Source organism: Myotis daubentonii, chromosome 1 (genome assembly GCF_963259705.1).
Source record: "Myotis daubentonii chromosome 1, mMyoDau2.1, whole genome shotgun sequence".
Lineage (NCBI taxonomy): Eukaryota > Metazoa > Chordata > Mammalia > Chiroptera > Vespertilionidae > Myotis > Myotis daubentonii.
In genome coordinates this window covers 99,643,821-99,653,147 of record NC_081840.1, presented here as the reverse complement: position 1 = coordinate 99,653,147, position 9,327 = coordinate 99,643,821, and the positions used below count along the sequence as shown (strand labels likewise).

General features: G+C 41.7%; 1 protein-coding gene across 13 annotated transcripts in view; it reads left to right on the top strand.

Annotated features, from left to right (window-relative positions):
* Nucleotides 1-327: 327 nt before the first annotated feature.
* The window catches only part of ZNF438 (zinc finger protein 438), a 221,356-nt gene continuing 212,356 nt past the window's right edge, over nucleotides 328-9,327 (top strand). For 12 of the 13 annotated variants that reach the window (XM_059712296.1, XM_059712287.1, XM_059712276.1 and 9 more), the window contains exon 1: nucleotides 328-793. The gene's annotated coding sequence lies outside the window, so the exon portion shown is untranslated. Of the gene's footprint in view, nucleotides 794-2,529; nucleotides 2,725-9,327 lie in introns of all 13 variants that reach the window. The other variant, XM_059712258.1, reaches the window with a different exon arrangement.

The window sequence follows — 9,327 nt, the reverse complement described above, 5'->3', positions numbered from 1 at the left end:
GTGGTGGAAAGTTGACACCAGCAAAGAAGTGTACATACTTGTTTACACGGATCAACTTCTATTAAATGTAACAGAGATAAGCCGACACGGGGAATCCGGTAGGAGGGGGAGAGACTAAAATGTCTCAGGGAAAGGCTAGAGATGGAAAGGAGACAGGGCGAGGGAGCTGGGCGCCCGCCGCAGCCGCGAGAGGAGCCTGCAGGGCGGACTGCGGGGCAGGCCGAGTCGGGGCGGGGCCGGTTGGAGCGAAGCCCGGGCGGGGCGGGGCTGGGCGGGGCCGGGGCGGGCCCATGGGAGACCTGACACCTCTCGGCGAGAACCCGCAGGCACCCGGCGGAGAGCACACGGCTGTTCCCACACGTGGAGAACTTTTAACGAACACGTGAGGATAAGACAGCAGTGTCTGTGGAAAATCTGCCTCAACTCCGGCGTCCTGCCCAACCCCCTCCCAAACAGCTGGTTTGCTGTGCCTCCGGGGGTCTTCGCTCCCTTCTGCTGATGTCCCAGCTGCGGGTCACGCGCTTGGAACGCAGCTCTCCCGAGCGGCCCCACCCTGGGCACCCGGCCGCGCGAAGCACCCGCAGCAGGCGGCCTTGCACCCCGTCTGCGCCTGCGCCCGCGCCCAGCGTTCCAAGACGGGGGCGGGGCTCCGAGGAAAGGGGCGTGTCTCTCGCCGGGCGCGCTGGGGGCGGAGCCGTGGGACCCGTGTGGTCCTGTGACCTGAGGGTTGACCTTCCCGAACGCTGGGTCCCGTGACGTCACCTCGCCGTGACGCGCACGCTGTAGGAAAACTGTAAGTTTGGAGGATTCCTGCAGCTCCCCGGGCCTGCGGGGCTCTCCCTGCTGCTCGTCTTCCTGGTGTTGGTAGTGGCTGTGGGTTGTTAGATCCTGGTGCGACCGGAGAGCCGCCGAACCTGGCTAAGGGACAGGTGCTGCCTGGGCGGGAGCGCGCCCTCTGTGGTGGGAGGGCCAGGAGTGCCTGCAGCGAGGCCGCACTCCGCTGCGCGGGGCCCCAGCCTTTTCTCCTGGTGTCTATAGGGCTTTCAGAGCCTGGGAGCGAGGTCATCCCAGGGGGAAGGTCCAAATAGGAGAGTCCTCCTTTTTCTTCATTGTCGGAGGGACTTTGATTCCCTTCAGCCCAGGAGTTTGACATTGCTAAGTCTGGGGTAGAAGTTTCCTTCAGAGATTCCATATCAGGCTTCCTTTGCGACCCCAGGAGTTACCAAATCGCCTAAGACAATTTGTAAAGATACCCACTTGCTGCCTCAGTTCTCTTTTTGTGTAAAATGGCGTTGAAGCAGAGTCTGGCCTTCCTAGTTGTCATTCCCACAGGAATAGGAATTGTGAGAGCATGTGAGGTAATACAAACACATAACCTTGCTGGAAGAAAGCTTATGAAGACAATTGGTTATTCTGAGAATGTACTGGCCAATGGCTATTTGACAAAGGTCTTGTAGACAGTGACCTTTTTTACAATTCTGCCTCCTCACCTTGCCCCCCTCGCTAATCTGATCCCAGACAACACTTGAGCCTGGGGTGTGGTCTGAACTTCATTGAATTTGGTGGAATATGGATCAAGAAATAACTGGTACCATTATCACAATGATCTGGACAATTACGCAGCCCCCTTTGGGTTTTTCAGAGAAAGCTTTTAGAGTGTTGAAACTAGTACTTTATGCTCAGTACAGATGTACTGTGAGTTTTAGGGGCTTTGCTGTGTAAACTTAGAATATACCATCATTATATCTGACTCCTTGAACTTTTTGGCTTGCCAAGTGTTAATACAGTATTAATGAGTTTGTACCATACTCAAAAGTATGTACCATGTATACACACTTCAGGAGATTGAAAGGTCACATTTCTGTAAATTCAGTTTCAGGGGTGTAATTTCCTTCCATCTTGGATTGAGGAGGCTTAGAAAGCAGGGATCCTTACATTTGTTCTATCAGTTATTAGCTCTGCGTCTAAAGACAGGTCACCCAAACTTGGACTTTTCTAAGATGGGAGATGATGGTATATCTGCTGTTGCTTTTTCAAGGATCAAATGAGGTCATGAAGTTTGTTATTGCTATTAAGAAATTTTCATTGGTCCCCAAGCCTGGAAAAGAGAAATAAGAGATGTGTGCATTCAAAGTCAGGTTCTAAGTCACAACTAGAACTAGAGCAGCAAACAAGACACAATCTCCAACCTAGTGGAGCTCATGTTCCATGGGGAAATAGGCAACAAAGAGTAAGTACATAATATTATTTCAAATAGTGACACATAAAGTGATATAAAGGAAGATAAGAGAAAAACAGACGGGGAGAACAGGACAGATTATTTTAAGGTCTATCAGGGAAGGCCTTTCAAAGGAGGTGACAGCTGAGTCAATTGAAGTGGAAGAAGAGCCTGAGGTAGGAACATTTCGGGGAGGAATAATAACAGCAGTAAACACTTAAGTACAGCTTATATGTGAGGCACTCTTATAAACACAAAATTAAATTATTACAGCAACCCTATGAAGTAAGTACTCATTCCCATTTTTATAGATGAGGAAACTGACACAGAAAGATTAAGAATTTGCTCAAGGTTGCACAGCTAAAATGTGATGGAGACAGTATTTGAATTTGGGCAATCTGACCTCACAGTCCATGCTCCAGGCAACAATACTGCGTCACAGTAGGAACAACAATGGAACAATGCTCAGAGGTGGAAGCAAGCCTGAGGTGCCAAGGCATTGCAAGGTAACAGTGTTGAGAAAACAACAAGGAAAGGGGCAAGTGATGGCAGATGATGTTGGAGGGCCAGGCAGACTGTGGGGCCTTTGTAGGCTGTGATGAGGTAAAGATGTTATTCTAAGAGTGGTGGGAAACCTTTGGAAGGTTTGCATTAAAGTAATAGCATCTGATTTCTGTTTTATTAGGTAGAATATTAATTGAAGGGTCATGGAATGGGGAGTCTTAAAAATGGGAAGATAGGAAACTATTGCTGTACTACCTGGTGGTGTGTTGGGCTAGGGGAGGTAGTTGGTAGAGATGGTAAGAAGTAGTCAAATTCATGATATACTTTTGAAGGTAGAGCTGCTGGTGTGGACTTACTAATGTGGGTTTCTCTAAAACCTAAAACTTTTAGGTTTTAGGCTGGAACAACTGGAAGGTAATGCTGTTTATTGAGAAGGGAGAAAGGGGTTTGAGAAGGAAATCATGATTTCTGTTTTGGACAAGTTTCAGATGCCTAGTAACATTAGTACTGGTGCTGCTAATAATAGTAAGCACTATGTAAGCATACACTGTGTAGTAGGCAGGGTTTTAAGCATTTTTACATATCAGTTCATTTAATTATTATAACAGTTGTATGTCTCCATTTTACAAATGAGAAAACAGGCTCAGAGAGGTTAAAAGTCACTTGCCGAAAGTCACCTAGCTTGTGAGTGATGGAGCTGGGATTCAAACCCAAGCAGTCTGTCTTCAGAGTCCATGCAGTTAATTTCTGTAACTACCTCCATGTTAATATGTTGAGTAGGCATTTGGGTATATGAATATAGAGCTCAGGAGAATGATCAGGGCTGGAGACACACGTTTACATTCCTGAAGGGAAAGACTATGTTGTTTCTCATCTAAGTCTTGGTTGGCAATAGGCAAAAAAGAACATAGGCAACGGGGCTGTGCTAACTGGTCACTAATTACTTGATTCTGTTCATGCAGCCAATATTCAGTATTCCCCTTCCATGAGGTTCCATGAGGGTGAGATACATATCTCTTTCACTTCTCTAATTCTAGTCCCTAATCTAATGCCTGCCATGTAGACTTTAGGGATGACTTTATATGCAGGACATTTGGATAAATTTTGGAGGTTAGAGATGAATAAAACAGCATTTTTCCTGAAGGAACTTAGTATGATGAAAAACCTGTGGGAATAAAGCTAGAGTAGACTAACTGCATAAATGCATGCTGATTAGTTCATTCTGGCCTTCTGTAGCCACCTCCGCCCTATTTACTTAAGAGATGGGGCATGAAGGGTTCAAAGAAGCAAAAGAATGCCTAAGCAATTGCAGGATGAATTTGAGGCTCTCCCAAACCTTTTCAACAAAAAAGAATTCTTCAAAATCTTGCATATATTACTGTATTTGCATTAATTTTATTTGGCAGTGATAAAATTTTTACAAAATGAAATATATTCTGATATTTGAATATCATTGTGGATTGATGAGTTTTTTCCAGTTCTATTACCTCAGTGTTGACAGGGCTCACTAGTGAAATAAGGGAGTTGGCTTGAAAAGCTGCAGCTTGCATAATAGAGGGTGATGGAGGGGCTGTGTGAAGTATTTAGTCAGGTTTCCACCAGTTTCAGTCTTTCACTCCAAAGTTCCGCATAATGAAATAAGTTTGATTCCTCTGATGATCATCTCTTTAAATATCTTATATGTGAACATTATAAAATGTAGAAACTAGAACAATACACACACAAAATAAGAATCTTATTTCTGTAAATTTCTTTCAGGGTATACTATACCTCAATTCATTTATCACAATTTTATTACTTCCTAACATGAGTATTTCAAATTTGAGCTGTTAAGAGATTAGGTAAAACTGCACTATTATAGATTTTATGGTTAAATTCAGAGTTTTTATTACAGTATATAAAATTATATTTTGTTTAGCTTTTTTGCTTCCAGTGGGAGTGTTGATCTGAATAAACAAATCTACCAGTAATTCTTTTTTAAAAAAAGAATATATTTTATTGATTTTTTTTACAGAGAAGAAGGGAGAGGGATAGAGAAACATCGATGAGCGAGAAACATTGATCAGCTGCCTCCTGCACACCCCCTATTGGGGATGTGCCTGCAACCAAGGTATATGCCCTTGACTGGAATCAAACCTGGGACCCTTCAGTCCACAGGCCGACGCTCTATCCACTGAGCCAAACTGGTTAGGGCCACCAGTAATTCTAAACAGGAACCTTCCACAAATATATTGTAGAGATGATGTGCCATCTCATTTTGCAGTTCACAACATTTTAAATCTGCTATTGTAGCTTCCGTAAATTTAATGGAGTTGAAATGATTAGCATTTCTTTTTTTAAAATATATTTTTATTGATTTCAGAGAGGAAGAGAGAGGGAGAGAGAGATAGAAACATCAATGATGAGAGAGAATCATTCATTGGCTGCCTTCTGTACGCCCCCTACTGGGGATTGAGCCCGCAACCCAGGTATGTGCCTTTGACCTGAATGGAGCCCAGACTCTTCAGTCCCCAGGCCAGTGCTGTATCCACTGAGCCAAACCTGCTAGGGTTGATGAGCATTTCTTTATACCACAATAGTATTTAGCTTCCTTAAGAATATTAGATATGGTATAAAGTAGAATTTAATCTTAAATGGCCTGTTGATTTCTCAGGCTTTGTCACTTTGTAAGTTCAGGCTCAGTGAGGGCAGATTGATGGTTATTTTGTTGTTTCAGATAGCTCCCAGCAGAGAAGGAGTGATGGTAAGCCATCCTATTGGAAAACAACAGAAGCCACTCTTTCTAACACTGAACCATATGAAATATAGCATCATATGAAATAGGAAAAATAACTTATAAAATAAAAGTTCCTTTGAAAATTCATATTACATAAACAAATTTAAAAACTACTACCTCATGTTAAGAGAACAAATGTAAATATATGAAATTGTTTCTTAAGAAAACCATGCATCTATATCAATGATGCTATGTAGTGTCACTAAATATAATTTTTAAAATTCCACTTCTTGTGGTTTCTTTTATTGTAGCTGGGGTTCAGTAGATCTTAAATCAGTCAGTGTCCAGAGTTTCCTTTCCATATTGGAGTAGAGTCCAATTCAGCATCAGGCTAGCTAGTTTGTGTTCCCTGCTGCAGTCCATCAGTCCATTGCATGTGTGGACTGCAGTGCCACATGGCTATGGAGGAAATGCGGGTGAAGCCAAGAGCACAGGAGCAACAAGAGAGAGAACTCCTTTGTTTAGGGAATCAAGTATTCCCAAACTTTCATGACCTTGCAGTTGCCATGCCCATTCTGGCCAACAATTTCTGTCCCTGTGTTTGACTGACAGACAAGTACCTTCCCTATGTCACTCCAGCTTTACTGAACATGCATCAATCTTACTTTTGTTGGATCCCTTTCCCTGTTGTTTTTTGTTGTTGTGGGGTTTTTTTTGTTTGTTTTTTTTTTCAGGGAATTGGCCAGTGGTTCCTTGGGGAGTGCGGAATTGCAGCTTCCTGGTGAAGCTGCCCAAATGGCATGTGTTTAATGTCTGGCCTTCCCTCTTTGCTCCTTTCCTATTATTAATAACTAGTTAAGTACAGTGGTATCAATTCCCCTTTTAGAGAACTTAAGCCTTGCAATAGTACAAGGGTAAATGGCTGAAGGTCTTTATTTTTTGTAACTGCTTTAGGCCGTTAAAGGTTATAGACCTGTCTATTCCAAGGCTATCTGGTAGAGGAAGAGGGAACAAAAGGGAAAGGAGTATTTGTGAAGGTAAGGGATTTTGCAAAGTGTAAGTTTGATGTCTCTGGGAAGTGGAATAGGCCATGTTTAGAGGATGATGCATCGGACAAGCTGGCATTCTTGTTGTATTCTAGAAATGACTAACTTGGCAAGAAGGTTAAAAGGTGTAATTCAAAGGTGAGGAGATTTATAGCAACTAAAGGACTGGTGAGAGGGCAAAACCTATGTAGTAGAGGGAAGAATTAATTTTACAGTGTTTTAGATTAGGATGGAAGAGAGTGGCTTCCCTCAGGTATATGTATCACATTTGTCTGTTTTTTGTTTATCATATTTAACTTAAATTAAGCTAAGGGAAATATTCTAAGATTTCTCCCGTGAGAAATTGTGGGACCTGTTTGTCTGAACCATTTGGGAGAAAAGGGAAAGCAGTTTTAAGTGAAGTCGATAGACTGTCCATATTTTATTGACTCAACCGTAAGTCCAAACCATTTAGTCTTATTTTAGGACATGGTGATGCAGATGGCTTTTAAAGTGAGGCTTATATTGGTAATAATCAGGTAAATAAGGACATAAGCATATATTCTATGAAAATAGAAGGAAAAACGTAAAACACAAGGTTAATGCATACAGTAAATTATAAAACAGTTGAGAAGACTTTTAGATACAAGGCTTTTCTTGGAATGAAATCAAGCAATGACAATTTGATAAGATTTTTTCATATTTAAGAACATCTCTTGTGATGTTATTAGGTGTTGAGATCTGTATGGAATATATAGACACAGTTTTTTTTTTTTTTTTCAGGTTTAAATTTTTTTTTTTTTATTGCTTAAAGTATTACAAAGGGTATTACATATGTATCCATTTTATCCCCCCGCCCTAGACAGTCCCCTAGCCTCCCCTATCACCCAGTGTCTTATGTCCATTGGTTATGCTTATATGCATGCATACAAGTCCTTTAGTTGATCTCTTACCCCCCTACCTCCTGCCCCCCAACCCTCCCCGGCCTTCCCACTGCAGTTTGACAATCTGTTTGAGGTAGCTCTGCCTCTGTATCTATTATTGTTCAAAAGTTTATAATGGTCTCTATTGTCCATGAATGAGTGAGATCATGTGGTATTTTTCCTTTATTGACTGGCTTATTTCACTTAGCATAATGCTCTCCAGTTCCATCCATGACGTTGCAAATGGTAAGAGTTCCTTCCTTTTTACAGCAGCATAGTATTCCATCGTGTAGATGTACCACAGTTTTCTAATCCATTCATCTACTGATGGGCACTTAGGCTGTTTCCAGATCTTAGCTATGGTGAATTGTGCTGCTATGAACATAGGGGTGCATATATCCTTTCTGATTGGTGTTTCTGGTTTCTTGGGATATTTTCCTAGAAGTGGGATCACAGGGTCAAATGGGAGTTCCATTTTCAGTTTTTTAAGGAAACTCCATACTGTCTTCCATAGTGGCTGCACCAGTCTGCATTCCCACCAGCAGTGCACAAGTGTTCCTTTTTCTCCACATCCTCTCCAGCACTTGTCGTTTGTTGATTTGTTGATGATAGCCAGTCTGACAGGTGTGAGATGGTACCTCATTGCTGTTTTGATTTGCATCTCTCGGATGATTAGTGACTTTGAGCATGTTTTCATATGTCTCTTGGCTTTCTGAATGTCCTCTTTTGAAAGGTGTCTATTTAGGTCCTTTGCCCATTTTTTGATTGGATTGTTTATCTTCCTTTTGTTAAGTTGTATGAGTTCCCTATAAATTTTGGAGATTAGGCCCTTATCAGATATGTCATTGGCAAATATGTTTTCCCACACAGTGGGTTTTCTCGTTGTTTTGTTGATGGTTTCTTTTGCTGTGCAGAAGCTTTTTATTTTGATGTAGTCCCATTTGTTCATTTTTTCTTTAGTTTCAAGTGCCCTAGGAGCTGTATCAGTGAAGAAATTGCTTCGGCATATGTATAGACACAGTTTTAAAAGCAAAACTTTGAAGCCAGTTCATTGTATTGGAGTCCAGTATTTATAATTGAGCATTGTGGTTTTTATTGACATGATTTTTTTCTAAGATTATCCTTATTTTAAAAAAATATATTTTATTGATATTTTACAGAGAGGAAGGGAGAGGGATAAAGAGTTAGAAACATTGATGAGTGAGAAACATCGATCAGTTGCCTCCTGCACACGCCCCACTGGGGATATGCCCACAGCCAAGGTATATGCCCCTGACCAGAATCGAACCTGGGACCCTTCAGTCTGCAGGCTGACGCTCTATCCACTGAGCCAAACCGGTCAGGGCTATCCTTATTTTTAAAGAGACTGTATTAAGTTCAATTATAGTTTGGCCTGATTAGTTGCATAAACACAACAACAATAGTAATTGATTAAATAGATTATAAAAGCTTTTTAAAATCTGTTTTACTGGAATCTTTCATAAGGAATTTTTAGATTGAATTATAGTCAGTCCCTTAGGGCAGAGAAGCCAAGCCAGTTGTTATCAGGCTTTGCCTGTAATATTTGTAGGTTTGGGTAGTCCTCAAGTCCTTGAGGTCTTCAAAGATGTCTTGAGGTTTCCTTTTTGCCATTTTTTAGGAAAACAATTTAGTTGGATAGATTGTCATGAACCACATGACTAAGCACGTTGGTGGGCCATTTCTGCAATGGGCTTTTGATCGGCTTTGGAAAGTCAATCTCAGTGTCTTAAGGCTTTTTGGTGACATTCAGAGTCCAGGCATGTCTTTCTTAAACATGGCATTTCAGTCAAAGTCCTCGTTAAAAAGACCACAGGTGAAGACTGGCTTCATTGGATTTATGCAAAGAAACATATTGCCATGACTTATTGATTAAGAATTGCCAAATTCTGGAGGAATTAGTTAGGGAGAAAATGCTAAAAG